Source organism: Ovis canadensis, chromosome 2 (genome assembly GCF_042477335.2).
Source record: "Ovis canadensis isolate MfBH-ARS-UI-01 breed Bighorn chromosome 2, ARS-UI_OviCan_v2, whole genome shotgun sequence".
In the NCBI taxonomy this organism is placed as follows: Eukaryota; Metazoa; Chordata; class Mammalia; order Artiodactyla; family Bovidae; genus Ovis; species Ovis canadensis.
In genome coordinates this window covers 239,930,402-239,946,822 of record NC_091246.1, presented here as the reverse complement: position 1 = coordinate 239,946,822, position 16,421 = coordinate 239,930,402, and the positions used below count along the sequence as shown (strand labels likewise).

Genomic DNA, 16,421 nt, shown 5'->3' with positions numbered 1-16,421 from the left:
CAGGGTGGATTTCCTTTAGGATCGACTAATTTGATCTCCTCGCTGTTAAGGGACTCTCAAAAGTCTTCTCCAGCACCACAGTTTGAAGGCATTGATTCTTTAGTCCTCAGTCTTCTGTATGGTTCAGCTCTCACATCCACACGTGACTACTGGAAACACCATAGCTTTGACTATATGGACATTTGTAGGCAAAGTGATGCTCTGTTTTTTAATATGCTGGGTAGGTTTGTCGAACTTTTCTTTCAAGGAGAAAGTGCATTTTAATTTCATGGTCGTAGTTACTGTCCACAGTGATTTTGAAGCCCAAGAAAATAAAATCCGTCACTGTTTTCCACTTTTCCGCCTTTATTTGCCATGAAGTGATGGGACCAGGTGCCATGATCTTAGTTTTTTGAAATCTTTTTCACTCTACTCTTTCACCTTCACTAAGAAGCAGCTCTTTAGCTCCTCGTCACTTTCTGCTATTAGTGTGGTATCATCTGCAAGTACTAAGCTCAATTGCGGACCTGGAAACTCCTGAAGAAGGCTGGCCCAGCCCATAACATTCATTAGTAAAAAGTCACAACATTCTTCCTGACTAAAGGCCAGATTCCTAATCCTTTGAGATCTAAATAAAAATTGACTGGCATTTCCTACCTCACACTTGATGGAAATCCAATGATGTCCTCAAGGTTTCTTCAAATTCCAGTGAGTTAGAGTCCTGGTCCCTTCCAGCTCTGACTTTCTCTTTCCCAGCCTTTCCTCTCTGCTAATCCAGGCTACCTAGTGCCAACCTATCATTCAGCATACACTTCATCTTACTAAAAGCTTAAGGAAGCAGAATGGGGGTTGTATCATAGCGACACAATGAGCAGAAAGTTGAGTGATAGATATCACTGTGCTTACAAGTCCTGCACCTCCTGTTCACTGGCCACCTCTCTCCTCAAGCTCTTCCATCTTCCTGCTCATCCTCACATTTCAAGACAGTGCTCACATATTGCATTTTCTGAATCTCCTCACCTTAAAAAATTCAATCCCCATTATTTTTAATTGAATGAATGCAAAAATATGTACGGACTATCCAATTTGCCATCTGATGTCCAGTGAAAGGATTAGCAGTATGAATGCAGAATTACATCAGGGATAAGTGTGCACAAAAGGAGAAATTTATAGAGTTATGGCAGCATCCTGAAGACAACAGTTCCTATTAAGGGGTGGGTGTTTTCAAGGAAGATTTTTTTCCAGAGGAGATAAGGTGGGAGTGGATTCCTGAAATAAGTACGGGTAGTTAACATTGCAATGGCCTAACCCACACATGATCTCACTTCCTATTTCCCCTGTGAAGTAGGTATTGCCATACTCAGTTTGCAAATGAGAAAACCGAGGCTAGAGAGAGAAAAAACTTGCCTGTAAGAGGAAAAGTTGAGGTTCAACCTAGCTCTTTGAACTTTTAAATCTTATCTATTAACTCTAAAGTCTATGGCCATCTTGAGAGAAACAAAATGACAAAATGAGTAAAGAGAGTTGAGTGGGCAGAGAACTCACATGCTCATTCATTCATTCACTTAGCTAACACCACAGACCTCTCACCAGGCACCAGGCCCTGCAGCAAATAGAGCTCTGCACCAGGAGTCCAAGGACCTCAGCTGAAAACCTGACCCCAAGCTTAGCCAATCATTTTCCTTCTTTGGGCCTCAGTTTTCCCATCTGTGAAGTGGGGGTAACATGCCTGCCAGCCATCCTCCCATGGATCCTATGGGGGTGCAATTAGAAGGTGTGTGTGATGAGGCTCCAGGTTGTTGTTTTCAGTTCTGATGGGAGGTACACCCCTGTTTGCAGGATGAAGAGGCAGCTAGCTTGAAGGGCAAGGAGAGGAAGATGGAAATTTCATGGCATCAAGGGTCCCACTGAACAGGCTGGGGATGCAATGCTATGAAGCCACCCTTGTACTTGCCAGATGGGGCTGCGGAGCCTGGGCATCACCTGGTCACCTCTTGTTTCCTCACTCCCCACATCTATTTGTCACCAAGTCCTGGTGACTCGAAGTCTTTAATATGTCCCACGTTTGTCCACTTTTTCCCACCTCTGCTAGTGCCACCCTGGCCCAATCCATCTCCATTGCTCACCTGGCAGACTTTGAAAGTCCCCCTCCTGGCCACCCTGGCCACCTGCTTTGCCCCATTGCAGTCCATTCTTTCCTCAGCAGTCACAGAGACCTTTTGAGAAGAAATCTGGCTACTTCTCTGCTTAACGCTCACCTCTCCACGACTTCCTATTGCTCTTAAACTAAAATCCTAAATACTTGCCAGAGCCTGCCTGGGACTTCTGACCCTTTGCAGCCCCCCTCATTCCATTTGCACTCAATTGTCTTTCTGGCCTTGGGATACAGGAAGCTCCTCTTTGCTTCAGAACCTTCACATACTGTTTTCTCTGCCAGAAATGCTTTTCTCTTATCTCTTCCCTGGTCTCAGCGTCAGTGTCCCTTCCTCTGGGAAGTTCTCCTTGATCTTCTCTTACCCCCTCCTCAGACGCTTCCAACCTCCCCTTTGAAGCTCTTATGAGATGAATTAATTATTCATTTGGTTATTTGTTAAATTCTGTCTCCTGGAACAGATGGTGGGAGAACTCACCAAGATCCACTTCTCTTCACCTTCCAGAGGAACAGTCTTCCAGCATCCCTTGGAACACACACAGTTAGAATATAACCAGGGACTAAATTGTAAAAATTAAAGAAGAAGGTGACTTCTCCAGTGGTCCAGTGGTTAATAATCTATGCTTCCACTGTAGGGGACATGGGTTTGATCCCTGGTTTGGAAACTAAGATTCCACATGCTGTACAGCATGGCCAAAAAAGATAAAGAAGAGGGAGGGAGGCAGATCAATGGGCTGGAGTAGTCATGGAGGAGTTCCTGGAGGAGAATAAGGAGGATTTGAAGAACTGGAGAGGATAAGGTGGTAGTTTAATCGCTAAGTCATGTCTGACTCTTGCGACCCCATGCACTGTAGCCTGCCAGGCTCCTCTGTCCATGGGGATTCTCCAAGCAAGAATACCAGAGTGGGTTGCTATTTCCTTCTCCAGGGGATCTTCCCGACCCAGGGATCGAACCCAAGCCTCTTGCATTGCGGGTGGATTCTTTACCAACTGAGCTATAAGGGAGGCACCAGAGAGGATAAGGGTGGGTTGCTATTCACTCTGTCGTTTGTCCTTCCATCCAGCAAATATATATTCTAACGCACCATGCTCAGTGCTTTACCAGCAGTGTGGCCAGCAGACTCTGGTGCTCTTGGGAACCAGAGGAAAGTGTCACTCTCCATGCAGAGGACCTTGAATAGCCTCCCAGAGGAGGTGATGTTTGAGCCAAGCCTTGATAAGTAGGTGTTTGCCAGAGAGATAAGAGATGGGTGAAAAGAACTGAGGATCCCAGGCAGAAAGAACAGCATGAGCAGAGACCTGGAATCAAGAAGGTGCAGTGTGTTCAGGGAAGCAGCAGGGTCCAATGTGCCAGGATTTGGAGTCGAGGGGTCTGGGTACCAATGGCAAAGAGATGAGTTCAATCTCTTCACATCTGGCTTCTTGTACCTCAACCCACACTGACTCCATTCAGATGATATTAAAAACCTCTGGGATGGTCCCAGAAGGCTTTTTAGAGAATATCTAAGTAAAAGTGACCAGGAAAGGTGGGATGAAAGGACAAGGGAGGGTATTTCAGGCAGAGGGAATGGCATGTGCCAAGTCTTTGGAAGACAAAGGGTCAGGCCTGAGACAGCAGCTCACCTTGTCTGGCTGAAGCATAGCTTTCCAGGTGATTAGACAGGAGGCTGGATTCTTTACCCCTGAACCACCAGGGAAGCCACCGAGCCAACAGGCAAGTCCTAAATGTGTATTTTTAAAATGGAGCATTGTTGCTTTGGAGCATTGTTGCTTTTCAGCATTGTTCAAATTCTTCTGCATGAGATATTTGTCTCCTCTTCTATTTCTTAACTTATCATTTCCCTGAACTTCTCAACGTGGGTTGATATTTATCACTCCTACTTTCCTGGAAACCAGAAAACTGTCCCTTCTTCCCAACCAGCTCACTCCAGACCTAATTTCTGAAAAGCTTCTCCCGCTCCCTGAGGAAAAAAAGAATGACCTTCTCCCTGTCTTCTATAAGTCCTTCCCCTTTAAAATTACAACTAATTGCCACTACACATACTTATTGTAGGGCTTCCCAGAACCCGCCTGCCCATGCAGGAGACATAAGAAACTTGAGTTCAATTCCTAGGTGGGGAAGATCCCCTGGAGGAGGGCACAGCCACCCACTCCAGTATTCTTGCCTGGAGAATCCCATGGACAGAGCAGCCTGGCGGGCTACAGTCCACAGGGCTGCAAATAGTTGGACACGACTGAAGCGACTTAGCACGCAGCACGGCATATGTATTGTACTCTGCTCTGCGTCAGGTCGTGCTTGGGACTTATCACAGACGGTCTACATGAGTCCTCTGCTGCTGCTAAGTCGCTTCAGTCGTGTCCGACTCTGTGCGACCCCATAGACGGCAGCCCACCAGGCTCCCCTGTCCCTGGGATTCTCCAGGCAAGAACACTGGAGTGGGTTGCCATTTCCTTCTCCAGTGCATGAAAGTGAAAAGTGAAAGGGAGGTCGCGCAGTCGTGTTCGACTCTTCGCGACCCCATGGACTGCAGCCCACCAGACTCCTCCACACATGGGATTTTCCAGGCAAGAGTACTGGAGTGGGGTGCAGTCGTCTTCTCCACATGAGTCCTCTAGTTGTTCACAAGCTTGACATCCTGTGCTAGACTGGAAGCTCCATGAGGGCAGGAACCTTGTCCAATTTGCTCACAGCTGTGTTTCCAGCCAACCAGCAGGGTGTCTGATGGGAGGCCCTTAATCACTATTTAACCAATTGGGAGATGCTTCCTGGAGGAAGGCAAACACTGGCAGGTGATTGTTTATGTGCCCTTCCCCAGGGACTGGGTGCTCCCGGAGGGTAAGGCCAGCCTCAATTCATTGAGACCTAGAGGCCGAGTAGCAGCTGAGTGTCACAGGAGGTCTGAGCCCCTGAAAGGACCCAGGGACTGGCCGCCTCCTCAGGTAGAAGTGAAGTTTGGAAGCTGACACAGCCCGGGAGGCCGAATCGGGAGGACTTGGTGACTGATTGGCTGGGGAGGGTGAGGCGGGAGGAGGAGTCACACACAGATGGCTCTGAGGTCTGGAGCTGGGGGACAGCCGGTGCCACCTCTGAGAGACTCGGCGAGGAGAGCCGCTGACAGCCTCCGGCGGCCCCACCCTTTGGGGGCTCGGGCCTAGGGCCAGGGAGGGCTGGAGCTTACTGAGGGAGGGGTGGCCTGGCATGTACAAACTTCTGCCCCCATCCCGGTGTCCTCGACTTAAAAAAAAAAAATCTCAGGCTGGATTTTGAACGCGACCGTTGGTTATCAGGTGTGGAGGGCCCATCCTAGGGGTCCCCTCCTGCCTGCGGTCTGCGAGGAAGACCCCCGGGTGCCGCCTGGCCCCGCGCAGGCTCGGCCTGGTCCGGGCCGCGGCCCGGCAGGCCCAGGTCCCCCAGCCCGCCGTCGCCGGGGAGGGGGCGGCGAGGCGACGGCCGGGCCTGGGCGGGACAATGGCCGCGGCCGCCGGGGCCCCGGGAGCCCCCGCGCTGGGGAAGGGGCTGGCCTAGGGCCGCGGGCTCCGGTGCCCTCCCCGCGCGGCTCGGGCGGGCGGAGGGGGGCGAGGAGTTCCTTTGTGGCTCTGCCTCCGGCGCGGCGCGGGCGGGGGGCGCCGCGCAACTTTGCGAGGCGGCGGCGGCGGCGGCGGCGAGCTCGAGACGAGGCCCCGGGGCCCGAGCGGGGCCCCCAGCGCGCGGCCCGCCCCCGCCCCCCGCCCGGCCCCCTCCCCTCGCGCGCCGTCGCCGGAGCCCGGCGCTGCCCACTCGCGGGAGCCCCCGGGGCCGGACGGGCTGCGCAGCTGGAGAGGCGGGGGCCCGACGCGGCCCCCCCGGAGCCGGGCGCCTGGCGCGGGGGCTCGCCGAGCGCACGGGGGGCCGCGCGGCGCTGCAGACCCAGCCTCCCGCCGCCGCCGCCGCCGCCTCGGCGCTTGCAGAACCCAGAAGTGAACAGCAGGCGACCCGGAAGGTTTGCGCGCGGCTCCGCACCGAGCCGGAGCCGGAGCCCGGAGCCGGAGCCCCAGCCCGGCCCTGCTCGGGCCGCCGGGCGCGGGGCTGCGGCCGCGTCCCGGAGCCGCCGCCAGCACAGCCAGGTCCGTGCGGGCCCGGGGCGCGGGGAGCGGGCCCGGCGGCGCCGGGCACTCGCCCGCGGGAAAGTTGCGCCGAGTTGCGGGCGGGGGGCCGGCCGGGGCGCGGGCGCTGTCAGCGCGGGCCGGGGCACTCCGAGGGCCCGGGGCCGCCTGCGCCTCGGGCCCGGCCCGGAGCGGCGGTGGCGGCAGCGGCGCGCGGGGTAGGAAGTGTCTCCGGCGGCGTGTCTGGTCTGTTCTCCGAGTGTGCGTGTGTGTGTGTGTGTGTGGTGTGCGCGCGTGTGTGTGTTTTCTTAAGCCGGGCTATTCAAACCTGCTGCAATTCTCCGGTAAACAATGATTCATGGGGCTTAATGCAAATAAACGGATTGCAAACGGCGCGGTTCGCGCACTTTGCAGGCGGCCCGGTGGAGCGGCCAGTGCCGGATTTCTCCCTTTTTTTGCAGATCTGCAGAATATGGCGTCCCTGTCCTGTTTTAAAAATAAGCCAGGCTGCCATTTTTGTTTTTCTTTTGTCTGAAAATTTTAATAAAACTGTCTGAGAATGTGGGAGAGGCGGCTGGAAGCAGAGGGGGCACCCGAAGGGTTGGCTTTTTTCCTTTTCTTTGGCGAGAGCCGCGAGCCTTTCGGGGAGGTGAGACACAATGCAATCGCACTTTAAAGAAAAAAAAAAGGAAGCCGCTGGGCGATTTGGGGGGAGGTTTGGGAATTTAAAGTTAACTCCGAAAGTTTTCTTTTTTTTTTTAAGCTTTTTTTTTTTTTGGAAGGCGGTGAAATGCCGCGAAAGGATCTCGGGGCGCATTTCTCCCCCCCAGCCAGCCGCCTTTGCGGGATTTTTGGGAAAAGTTAACTGCCTATTTCCACATAGCTGCGGGGGGCATTGTGGAAGGTTGGGGATGGGGGTTTCGGGGACCAGGAAATGTCTTTTGGAAGAGGCATTGCAAGGAGCTATATTCTCAAATTTGGAGGAAAGGGTTGGCAGTAGGAGCTCTGAGTGGGCCCCCGGTTTCCAGCTAAGACCCTTGGCATGAGGAAATAATCCTGCTGGCTGCCACCGTGCCCTGGAGCAGTGTGCAACCCTCAGAGCAGTGAGCTCTGTGGGGGGTGGGGGTGGGGGTGGGCCTGTCTCCTTCATGGGTGGCCAGGGCCCTATTGCAGGCGGAAATCCTGCCCTCCGTGCTGGGGTGGCTCCTGCTGGAGAGCCCCTTCCCCTGGTGGGCCTCCTGGCCCTGGTAGGTGGCATCTTGGTGAATGCCCTCAGGTGGTTGGCTGTTTGGCTGGGGGCAGGCAGGCAGCCCCAGTGGGTCCTGTCTGAGGGGAGGGGCAGGAGAGTTTGTCTGGTAGTGGGGGTGGTCTGAGCCTCTTCCCTGTGGTGTACTCTTACCGCCTCTGCCCTGCATCCTGGAGGCTCCCCGTTGAAGGCAGTTTAGACTTGGGTGAAGTTCCTGGAGCATCTCTCTGGACAGGTCAGGACTTGCTGGCTTTCAGGCTACAGAAGTGTTCTCAAGGTCTACAAGGTCTGGTGTGGCTGGTGCTGTCCAAGGCGCCTGGGCAGGCTGGGCCTGGTCTTGCCCTTCTGGAAAAGTCTGTCTGTCCTAGGACCCTAAGCCTGTCTAACCCCTGCCCCAAGGTCTCCTGGAGGCAAGACCCCTCTAGTCACTCCTGTGTTCTGGCCTGACCGGGCAGGGTGAGCTGAATTCAGGCAGAGCCAGGGGCTGAAGGCTGAGACTTAGGGATTCAGGGCTGCAGAATTTGGTATGTCTGAGCCAGAGGGGAACTAAGCTAGACATTTTTCAGATGGAGAAACTGAAGTCCAGAGAGGAGAAGTGACTTGCCCAAAGTCATACTGCCAGTTAGGAGATCTGAGACAGAGATGTTCAGGTTTTCACGTCTGGGCTCTCTCCACTGTTCTCTGTTGGCAGGGTGGCAGGGGAGGTGGGGGTTGACTCCTGGAAGAGTCGTTTTGGACAGAACTGGACTGGGATGGAAGAGCATGTCTGCCTTCACTCATCCCCCTGTCCCCACCATCATAATCCTGCCTGGGTGTAGAGCATGGCCGTTATCACATCAGGTTCTCCCAGAAACTCATTTGGGTGAAACTGTCAAGGTGAGGATACTTAACTCCATTTTAAAACTTAGGAAACTGAGGCTTGGAGAGGTTGAGCAGTGGCAGAGGAGGGCTTAAACTCAGGCTTCTTAATTCCTTGTCCAGGGAGCCTTTTCCTGGGTAGATTCTGGTACTTGTGGATAGGTGTCTTTCCTAACTTCTGGTTTTTGATCTTTCAGATTCATCTACTGACCTCAGTGACTCTGTAAAAACAAACAAACAAACAAACAAACAATGTAGGAGCCTGTCCCCTTAAGACTATCAGAGCTGGTAAGGCCTGGAGAGGTCATCTGGGCTCAGAGAGGGGAAGCCACTGGCTTGAAGTCACCCAGCGATTTGGGTCCCAGCTAGGAGCAGAGCCATGGTCTCCTGTCTTCTTTTCTCTGTGAGACACTCAGAGGGAGAGGGACACCACTCTACCTAGTTGCCAGACTCCACTGGGCCCAGGACATCACTGGTTGCTGGTTGTAGTTGGTTGCTGGGGCCAGGGGCGTTATAATGGCCAACACTAGTCTATCTCCAGCCCTTCCCTGGGCAGATACGTCCCTGCCCTTCTGTACAGTGAGTCCCTTCCTCCTTTTCTCCCTCCCTCCCTTCTTTCCTTCATCTCCATCCATTAGTTCATTAGTTTGCTAGATTATTCCTTCATTCTTTCATTGTACATTTGTTAATTTATTGGTTAGTCATTTCAGTAGTCATTCATCTGCCCGTCCATCTGTCCATCCATCCATTCAATCCCCAGCTTATCTAGTCCGGGTTGGACAGCCATGTGATACACAAATACAGTCTTCAAGGGCTCCAAAGCCAGTAGGGTGCAGAAAGCACTAGCTCAGGCAGTATTTGTGGGCACCACATGAGTTCCCAGGGAAGGTCTCTGAGAAGTAGAGGCTTGAAAATACTCTTGTGATGGTGAATCTGGGTGCTGGGACCAAGGTGCTTTTTTTTTTTTTTTTTACACAGTGTGGTATATGGCTTGTATGACTTTGGGCACATTCTTCTCCTCTCCGAGCCTCTACTTCTTGATCTTTAAAATGGGGTAATCTCTGTGACTCATGGCTTGTTGGGAACCACCGCAAGAGTGTCTGCAGCCTCTCCCTGCCCTGGCCAGGCACGTGATAGGAGCTCGGTGTGTATCAAGAAGGATTGTTGATTACCAATTCAGGCCCTGCCTTGATTATGAAAACCATTATGGTTTCAGAATGAGCCCAGTGATCTGGGGACCCTGAAAACCCTAACCTTGTCATTCCCCTGCTGAAACTCTTCTCATATTTCCTAAGCATTTCAAAGACCGAAAACCCAATGTCCTTTAGGGGCCTACAAGGCCCTTTATGAGCCTCCCAAGTGGCGCAGTGGTTAAGAATCTGTCTGCAATGCAGGAGACTCAAGAGACACAGGTTCAGTCCCTGGGTCAGGAAGATCCCCTGGAGGAAGAAATGGCAACCCACTCCAGTATCCTTGCCTGCAGACTTCCATGGACAGGGAAGCCTGGCAGGCTACAATCCTCGGGGTCACAAAGAGTTGGATGTGACCGAGGACATCACACAAGGCCCTTTATGATCTGGGCCTGCCCGCCCCTCCATCTCAGCTCCCCGTCTCCCAGTCTCACCACGTTCAGCCACACCAGCTTTCTTTCTGCAGCTCGAATTTACAAAGCCTATTGGCAGGGCCTTTGCACATCCACCCAAACCTAGAATGCCTGCATGGCTGGCGCCTTCTTGTTTCACCAGTTTTGACTCAGCTGGGGCTTCCCTGGCCACCTGCTCTGTAGTAGCTTACCACTGTCACTCATGGGCACATCATCCCTTGCAGCTCTTACCAGTATCTGAAACTTCTTCCTGTATTTATTTATTTGCACTTCTTACCTGTCTGCACGGCTGGCAGGTGCTTAAACCCCATGCAGGCGAATGGGCAGGTGGGTCTAGTGTGGGGTGGCCGTGGCTTTGATGGAGGTGAGGAGATGCCGGGGAGCCCAGGTGTGGCAGAAACCCTGCAGCGGGGCAGCTCCTGGGAGATGAAGTGACACCGAGCTCTCTGCCCTCCTCTCCCCTGGGAGGCTCCAGGCTGTTGTCAGGAAATAATGAGATGATTAAATCACAGGATCTAAGAATCCCAGTCTCTTCCAATCTCAGAACTTGGCATCTGAGAAGCTTTCTGACTCAGAACCTTTGACACTGGAGTCCACATTTGATCAAATCTGGGGTTTTTGGTTGCTGTCTAGTCGCTAAGTTTTGTCCACTTCTTTGCTACCCTATGGACTGCAGCCCCCCGGGCTACTCTGTCCATGGAATTCTCCAGGCAAGAATACTGGAGTGGGTTGCTATTTCCTTCTCCAGGGGATCTTCCCGACCCAGGGATCGAACCCAAACCTTGTATCGCAGGAGGACTCTTTAGCACTGAGCCACCAGGGAAGCCTAGATCTGGGGTTTAGACCCTTACATAGAGGCTCTTCACTGCCTTATTTATTTAGTGGCCCTGGGTGTCACTTTGTGCCAGGCCATGTTCCAAAAGGCTTTGTAAACATGGACATGCTTAATCCTCATTGTCATCACGCCCATTTTACAGCTAAGGAAACGGAGGCACAGAGACATGAGGTAACTTGGCCAAGTCCACAGAGCTCATCAGGTGCATTGTGTGACTGGAACCCAGCACTCCAGGACTCCACCTTAGAACCCCACAGCTGTTGAGGGGAAGCCCAAACTCACCCGACCCCTTCAGAGAGCGGGAACCCCCTTCCCACATCCTTGACAAGAGGGCCTCTGATCTCCGCTAGAGTGATGGGGAGTTCCCTCCTGACCAGGCCCCTCAGCCTCCCTTTGTCAGACCGTCGTCATATCTGGAAAGATCGTCTTTACAGAGGGCAAAGTGCTGCTCCCACCCTGTGAATGACGCTTGGGAAGTAATGGTAGCGGTATGGTTTCCCAGTGCTTTTGACCTTGTGGTTTTGTGACTTCAGGAGCTTCTTTCTCCCCACTGGGTTGTGAGCTCCCTGGGCGCAGGCCACCCCGTGCCTGGTGTTGTATGTGTGACCTGGCACCAAGCATACATGCCTTCCGAGCCCCTCCTGTGCCTGTAGCACTGTGCTTGGCCCTGGTCCAGGGTATTGGGTGGGCTTGGTGTACTTAGGGCAACAGGACACTGACGTCTCCATGTAGCCCCATGTGTACCCAGGTCTTGGAGAACCACTCGATCTAAAGTCACATGTTAATTGAAGAGAGGCAGATGTCACAGTTAGCCAGCCAAACCTCAGTCTGTCCACTGGGGAGACTGCAGCAGGAAAGGAGAGGCATGGGCCTTGGCCAGGGCCACCCATCGCTCTGGACGCCTTCCTGGTAGGCTTTCCTCTCCCCAGGTGTCACTTGGCTGCCACAGCGTGTGTCTTGGGGTCAAAGGCAGCAACAGCCCTGGTAGGGGAGCTGCTCTCTCTGTCACACCGCCCTCCGTATCTCCACCTTGGTGGGGGTGCTCCCCGACGCACAGGGCTGCGGAGGGCCCAGCACCCCACCTGGGCTTGGGTGGGATTGAGAGGTGGGTGGCGTGGAAGTGTGTTGGGGGTTGTGGGTTCAGCTTCCTACTGCCAGGACTGTGGTCAGACTCTGGAAGCTGGTAAGGATTTGGGGAGGGGGCTGAGTGGTGTGTTGAGTGTTAAGGTGTGTGTGGGAGGCCTGGGGATTTGGCTGTGGGGCCCACAGCATCCTGCCTTGTCCCTGCCTCATCCATGTGGCAGAATGTCCGTGGGGGCAGTCCTCACCATTTGAGTCCATCTGTGAGCTTTGAGCAAAGGCTTCATGCTCCTTGAGGGGACAGTCTAGCCATTTTAACTTCTCGGATTCAATGCAGGGGGCACCTGGTTGGGGTGGACACACCCCAGACATCACGCACACACATATTCACACCCCCAGTCCTTCCACATCCACCTTTGACCCTACCTCCGCTACCCGACTTGTGCCAGTTTGAGGGGCTGCCCTGCTATTTCAGAAACACTACCAGAGATGCCCTGAACTGGGCCTATAGGAGCCGGGCATTCAGAAGACAAGTCTGCTAGAGTATCCACACATGTGATATACACGCGTGCACTCCTGCAACCCACGGATCACACGTGGTAGTCACATACCCACATGTGCCTCCCAGGAACCAATGCACAGCCGCCTGCTGCCCCTGCTCGGGGCCTTCCACACTCATGTGCATGCTGTGTTTACATGTCAGTGCATCTTACACTGGCCTTACATCCTTTGGCCTTACACAGGATCCCTCCTGCACACCTGTGCACTCACGTGTGCCCATGCTGGCAGCCTGCCTGGACCTCCCGCCCTCATTCAGCAATGTTTCTCGAGCACTTACTGTGTACCAGGCCCCCTGCTTGATGCTGGGGACACCGGTCGGGGGGACCGATGTCGTCCCCGCCCTGGTCTGGAGACTCGAGGCAAACACAGCTGAGGATGTGATTACAGACTTTGGTACCTGCTGGAAAGGAACCGCTTTCCTATGACGAGGGCTGCCCTATAGCTTGGTGCTTTTGCATTTACTGTAACCAGTGACGATGATGGTGTGTAGAGGGGAGAGGTGCTTCAGGGATGAAGTGATCTGGCTTGAAGTTTTCCAGGTGAGGGCATTCCAGGCAGAGGGAAGAGCCAGGGTGAAGGCCCCGAGGTGGGAAGTCAAGGACCACGGAGAGGGTGGTGACCCTGAGACCTGGGGGAGGTGGGCCTGGTCTGTCGGGACTTGTGCTAGGTCTTCCGTGGCCTTGACCCTCCCACCCACATGTCCAGACCAGACCCACCCCATCCCTCTCTCTGATCAGCCCAGCCCTCCCTTTGGTGCTTTGCCCTGCTCAGGGCCCACTTTGCAGCCTGCCACGCCAGCCTTGGGCCCTGTCTTTCCTGCCCCATAGGCTGCCCCCCAGGGGTCCTGAGATACAGTCCCAGTACAGGCTCTGATCGCCTGCCGGGGGTTCCCGGCCTGGGACCCCCAAAGACCTATCTAGAAAGCTCCTGGGGGCCAGGCCGCAGCTGGGGTTCAGCAGCTGGCTCTTGCGCTGAGCTAATCCCAGACTTGACTCTCTCCCAGGCCACCGGGCAGCCCCGTGGGTCCTGAGAAACTGCATCCCGCCCCCTGCCCCCTGCCCCCAGCCCAGCTGACATCTCTGGTCGGTCCCATTTCCAGGAGTCTTCAGAAGGTTAGGAAAGGCTCCCATGTGCCTTGGAGAACCTCATAGCAAAACGGTAGCAGCCACCACAGAATCCATACCACGGAGCAGGTTCTGTTCTAAAGACGTTATACCTAGTAACTCATCAGATCCTCACAGCGATGCTGAGGAGACACCGTTATCATCCCAGTTTGGTTACAGTATCTGTGGCTTTGACCTTGTCTTGTTCCAGAATCTGGACTTCCAATACTCAGTGGCCACATTGCCCCTCAGAGGGTCCAAGAACCCAGGCTGTGGTTTAGTTGCATCTCTTTGTTTTATAAAGGAAGGAACAAAGGCCCAGAGAGGAAATGGACTTGCTAAAGGTCACACAGCGAGCGGACAGAAGGGGTTCCCTCTGCCCCCAACAGCTGCATGGTTGGCAGGTTACATCCTCTCCAAGTCTCATTCGTGAACCCAGGCAGGCAAGGGAGAGATTGCCTTAGAAGCCTGCAGGGTGGAATCTTTGTGGGGTGTGGGGGACTGCAGTTGAATAGACATGGGTGGGAGCTTTGGGGCACCCTGGATGTGGGCTTTGTAATAAGTCATCGAGTTGCTCATTTTTGTTCCAGGCATCTTCCTGAATGTGTGTTATATTTCAAAATGTTCACAGCATCCACCTCACAGGGGTCATTAGGAGCCTGAGTGAGAAATGCTTATAAAGCACCGAACAGTGCCTGGGATGGAAGAAGCGCTCAGTGACTTATGATTACGGTCATTTCACACTGGCAGAAGGAGTTCCCGCTGGGGATAGGAGCTAGGGTTCCCCAGGGGACATGGCAGCAGAGGAGGGCATGGGTTCAAAGCCTGCGGAATGTCCTCTCAGCCCTGAGAAGGCAGTCACGGCCCATTCCCTGGCAGAGACGCTAGGGCTCCCAGAGAGGATTACCACCCTGGGTGTCTGGGTGGCCGATAGTGGGAGAGGGGGGACTGGGAGGGGAGGGCACAGCATCCCGGCTCCCACTGACCAGGGCGCAGACAGCAGCCCCCTTCCGCTCTGATCAGCCCCAGCCTCACAATGAAAACAGCCCTTCCCAGCCCTGCAGGGCTGCGGAAACCCAGCCTAATTGGATCCAGGACCCTCGGGAGCCTAGTTCCTCACAGGAAGTTCCCAGGAGCAAGTTTCTGAGGCTGGCCTGGGTCTTGGGGATGGGGTGGGGTGCAGCAGCTGGGACTCGGGACTCTGGGCTGTGTAGAGTAGGGGCATATGGAGGGCAGAGGGGTCGTGGGAATAGGGTCTCAAGGTGCTGGGAAGACAGGAAACTTCAGCTTCTCTCTCCTAGACCAACTCCTTGTCCATGCAGGCCATCCTCCTGGCCCCATGATGACCCGTCTACTGAAAACCTTGACCATGGCCTTTCTCAGCTCAGGGACCCCTGAACATGATCCCATGTGGCCTTTCATCTAAGTGTCTAAGCCTGGAACTCTGGCCCTTTGTGAATTGCCCTGGCTGCCCCTTCCCCTGCGAATTCCTACACTGGGCTCTTGTGGACCCTACGACTGTAGTTCTCCAGGCTCCTTTCTCCTTGGGGTTTTCCAAGCAAGAATGCTGGAGTGGATTGCCACTTCCTCCTCCAGGGGATCTTCCTGACCCGAGACTGAACCTGTGCCTCCTGCATCATGCATTGGCAGGTGGATTCTTTACCACTGCGCCACCTGGGAAGCCCACGAGAAGCCCAAACTGGGCTCACACCAGACCAACATGATGCCGTGTGCTTTCCTGCCTCAGGGCCTTTGCACATACAGTTCTTCCCACCCAGCCTGCCCTTCCCTGGCATCTCTCTTGACATCTTCCCTTCCCTCCAACAGTAGGTTCCACCGTCATGCAGTCTTTGTTCATCCCTCAGTGGGATGAGCTCATCTTCTCAGGAGCACCCCTAGCCCTAGCCGAGCCCTACCCAGCAGTACCTTGTTGCCCCTCTGGGTCGTGCCTGTGTGCTGAGTCACTTCAGTTGTGTTCAACTCTGTGACTCTATGGGCTGTAGCCTGCCAGGTTCCTCTGTCCATGGGATTCTGCAGGCATACATACTAGAGTGGGTTGTCATTTCCTGGGATCTTCCTGACCCAGGGATCAAACCTGGATCTCCTGCATTGCAGGCAGATTCTTTACCACTGAACCACTGGGGAAGCCCCCTCTCTGGGGCAGGGGACATATTTGAGAACACATTGCTGTCCTAAGAAGCAAGCAGCTTTTCCCATGTCTTTGCATCCGTGGTTTCTGCCTGGAATGCTCTCCCTTCGCTCTCTCACTTTCCTGGCAAACGTCCCCATCTTTGAGGCCCACGTAGACCCACCCCCTCCTCCCATGTGTTTCTTCAGTGAACATCAGTCGAGCAGCTAGGGTGAACTAGGCACTTGAGCACCTACTGTGCGTCTGGTGCAAGGCTCTGGGGTTGTGGCAGGCTCTCAACCCTGTGTTCAAGGGTAGCAGCGGTGGAGAGCGGGATGTTTAGAGCCAAGATACAGAGGCAGGGGAGGGGAAGTGTAAAGGGCCATGGGGTGTGTGTGACAGGAGAGGGTCAGAGAGTAACCTTCAGCTGAGACCTGAAGGAAGAGCGCTAGTGGGCTGTGCTGCTGAGTCCCAGTATAGGGTTGTCCAGGAGGTTGCTCAGCCAAGAACCAGACCCAAGCCCTGATCTTGGGAAGCTCACAGCCACCTAGGGGTTCAGGCAGATAAGTCACCAGGCAGTTGAAGGGTAGTGGGATCAGTGCTTTGGTTGCAGTGAAGGAGGAGCCTAGGACACTGCAAGAGCTCAGGGGAGAGGCTGCAAATAGAGCCTAGGACGGGGGTGGTGATCAGGAAGGTTTCCTCTAGGTGGTGACACCTCACTTAACTCTTGATGGTTGATGGGTATCTGACAAGGTTCCCGCTGGGTGATGGCCCCCACATGGAAGGGCAGAGC

The 16,421-nt window shown here is 54.3% G+C and overlaps 1 protein-coding gene across 2 annotated transcripts in view; it reads left to right on the top strand.

Moving 5' to 3' along the window:
- Window positions 1-5,711: 5,711 nt before the first annotated feature.
- Window positions 5,712-16,421, top strand: part of ZNF362 (zinc finger protein 362) — a 40,450-nt gene continuing 29,740 nt past the window's right edge. For both annotated transcript variants that reach the window (XM_069574727.1, XM_069574724.1), the window contains exon 1: window positions 5,712-6,235. The gene's annotated coding sequence lies outside the window, so the exon portion shown is untranslated. The remainder of the gene's footprint in view (window positions 6,236-16,421) is intronic.